The sequence below is a fragment of the Fulmarus glacialis genome, unplaced genomic scaffold (assembly GCF_000690835.1).
Source record: "Fulmarus glacialis isolate BGI_N327 unplaced genomic scaffold, ASM69083v1 scaffold38195, whole genome shotgun sequence".
NCBI classification, from domain to species: Eukaryota; Metazoa; Chordata; class Aves; order Procellariiformes; family Procellariidae; genus Fulmarus; species Fulmarus glacialis.
Genome location: NW_009211753.1, coordinates 407 through 3,977, shown reverse-complemented (window position 1 = coordinate 3,977; position 3,571 = coordinate 407). Strand labels below are relative to the sequence as shown.

The 3,571-nt window shown below is 41.1% G+C and overlaps 1 protein-coding gene across 1 annotated transcript in view; it reads right to left on the bottom strand.

The window, feature by feature from the left end:
• The window catches only part of DCAF7 (DDB1 and CUL4 associated factor 7), an 11,794-nt gene that overhangs the window by 7,903 nt on the left and 320 nt on the right, over nucleotides 1-3,571 (bottom strand). The window lies entirely within an intron of this gene.

The following is a 3,571-nucleotide window of genomic DNA, read 5'->3' as shown; positions in this document are numbered from 1 at the left end:
GCATTCCTTAATTTCTAAAAAAATTACATCTCTCTTCAACATGATCCAAAAGAATCAGACACAGAATTAAACAATACAGAATTTGGTAACAGCTTACTTTTTCCTTGCATGGTTTGAGGAACAGTGAAGTAAGTTCACAGTACTTCTTTTTTTAAAAACTATATCCCTTTAATCTAATTAGTAACTACTAAGAATGACATTTCACAATTATTTTAGGGTCATGTACAATCAGAAAGATCTCACTGCACCAATTAATCTTCAACATGCAATCAATTTTTCTTTGCAACTCTAAACCTTACAGAAAAAATGAGCCTCTGGTAAAACAACCACCCTGAACGCTCTCTGATTCGAGGCACTGTTCAGGAGAAGGTGGCAACCTGGGAAGCACATGGTCATAACCTGTCAGTCTGCTCCAGTGATGGGAACGAGCAGTGTAAAGCGCCACCCTCTCCTGTTTTCTAAACTGGACTCCAGTTTTGTCTTGCAGATAGATCCCAAAATCAGCCTTTCTTGGTGTTTTCCACAGATCGTTCCTGATCCATGAAGCCACAGTCAGGAGCCTGCGGAACAGCGTTAATAATAAGATTTATGAACACTCCTGTTCCCTCCCATTACACCAGTGATCCATGAGACGTTATAAAGGCTGACAGCAGTTTCCTAATCCAAGAAGTTCAGGAAACACTACCCCAAATAATTTTAGTTCTTCCAACTGGAGCAAGTCATCTCTCTTCTTGTACCAGTGATTTGATCAGCAAAGGTGTACAAGCCGAAACAAAACTCCTTTGGGGTTCAAACAGTTCTTGGCAACTAGCTTTCTGGTATGCTACACAGCTTGTTAGTGCGGGGGTTGACAGAGGTTAGAAGAGTTTGGGAATTGGGGATAGCAGTAAATTAGGGTTTGGCAGTCAATAGATTTGAGTTTCCCACGAAACAGCGGTGTAAACAACCATTTTATATATGTAACCCATAAGTACTTCAAGCTCTGGTAATTACTACAGAAATAGAAAATCACAGAGACAGATGAGACAAGAATCTCTCCTCTTTCTTTCACTGTAATTCCCTCAGAGTGAGCACTTCTGCTGCAATGAACACTTGGTACATTAAGTCTTTTTAAAAGTACCTTTTTAAAAGAAACCCTAAAACAGAATAAGGAAAAGGTATATTCACCTATTTGGTTAGATTTTAAGCAAGCTAGAATTGCTATTCCAGACTATTTTTTTTTAATATATTAAGGATAAGGAAGAAAACCAAACAAATCATTGCAACATCAGGAACAGAAATGTTGTTTGAAGCTTGTCAGAAACCTCTAAAGATTATGTGAGAGAGAGAGAGAGAGCGCGCAAAGAGAAAGTTGAAATGAAAATGAGTTTTCATTATCCTTTTAATTAGTGCCAACTGTATCTATAAGTGTATTTTGATGTCAGAAGCTGGCAATATAAAACATCTCAACTGTGAAGGGCAAATTATGCAGGAGGACAAAGCTTTCACACATGCCCTGTAAAAATCTTGAATTTCTGCTTACCCCAGAAGCCAGGCTGTAAAACCAACTGCTCCAGACCCTTTGCAGCACAATGTTATGGACTACTTAAACAGGGTAACTTCAGTTCTTTCCCTTTGTTCCTTTAGTTATATCACTTACATAGACAGAAGCCGGAGCTGAAAGATTTTACAGCTAGCACGCACCTAGCACACCTTACAGTATCTGTCCAAGAGTTCCCATCTGGAGCATGAAGCTATTCCCTGAATGTTTCAGTATCCTCTAAAAGATTCAGCAAAGCTGTCAGAGTCATAGTAAGACACCATAAAGACAGTGCAGATGAAACACCGCTCCCAAGCTTGTTCTGGTCCCCAAAGTAAAGGGGACAACATCAATACTCTAAGCAATAACAACACTTGCAATTACCCAAGACACCTCTCTCAACTATTTTCCTACAGTGGAAGGCTGCACTGAAAGCACTACAAAAAGCATCAAACAAGAAAACCACAACCCCCACCACTACCACTCTTTGAAATATGAGAGACACAGCAAAACCTCTCAGCAAGTGAAGGTTATGTTTCACTGCATTTATTGTACAAGTTTAATTTTTAATCATACATCATCTTTATTTCTATAGCAGCAGCATCCAGACTGGCATCTCATTCTCACACAATTACTTTCCAGCTCTTTACACCACATAGATCTCATAGCATGTGGTGCTTATATGGACTGAAGTCAACAGAATACTTATTCCTGAAGCTCAGAGGTCAAGAGAAGCCCTGGGGAATATTTGCAGACAGCAGTAATAGTCCTACACAATTTCTGTCTGCAACAACTGTGAGCATAAAGAGTAGTAAAGAGAGGGGTTGACTCAACTGCTTTACTTGAAGCCTGAACCAAAAAGCAGGCCTGATCACGCTGTAATCAAGAGCAACCCCAGGGAATGGTCCAAACTTAAGGAGGTAAAGGCAACATAAATGGATACCCCCTTATTAACCAATTCTACTGCTCTAAACAAAAACCTGTTTGCAAGTTTGTTATTTTAGCTTCTCCGAGTACAGACTACAGAAACATTTTCAAGTTGGTCTTTAAACAAATTAAACGTTTTCAAGCTCAGGGACCTGCCTTTCCCCAGCAGTACTCCCAGAACCACAACAGCGCTCACCAGCATAAGGAGACAACTCATACACAGCCAACTCATACTGGCTGAACTACAGAGTGCTCAGAAGAAGTATCATGTCTAGGACTGCTACAAGTGCAGTAATTCAACCACTGTAAGACATGTCACCCCTGCCTTACCGTCACTCCCTCTTATTACATCCTTGCACAAAGCCCAATCTCCAACACCAACTTCCTGAAATTATTTTCCACAACCTCCATTAAACAGCTTGAGAAAGCTGCAAAGCACACATACTATAAACACACAAAGCTGTATTTGCAAAACCTTTAGTTTCACACAAATTTCAGGATGCTCTATAGCTATGTCCATTTCCTCATCTTTCTTTTATTTATATGAATTCATTACACCAGACTAGCACATTAAAGTCTGTTCAGAAATGACTGCACAAGTGTTTGGAGAGGTGAACATGTAGTCTCTATTACCAATGTAAGGTTCTCCACTTATATCTGGCAGAGAAACACTGAAGATATAATCTCATGCCTCATTACACCCTTGTTCTCAGAGAAAAGTAAAGGTACTGAGAAATCAGTGAAAGCGGTTTATATACTTATGAAAAAAGTTACCAGGCAGAAGTCCTCCACAGCAAGAAAGTATAACGAGAACAGCACATTTCCAGCACAGTCTCGGACACCCTGTATAAGCACAAATTTTAATCCTGGCCATAAACTTTCCTTCATACTGAAAAAAAGCCAGGTATGCTCAGGCTAGAGGACCTTCCTGGCCGAGGAGCAGCCAGCAGCAGCACCCTCGGCTCTTCCCACCCCCAGTCCCTCAGCCTCCCAACAGCTGAGGACTCGCAGGAAGGAAAACCAGCCCGAATCTAGGCCAGCACCCAGCACTTCAGGGGAACATCTGAAGGCTCTACACAGCTCCCAGTGCCGAGGACAAGGCAGGAAGACTCCCGCCAGCCACAC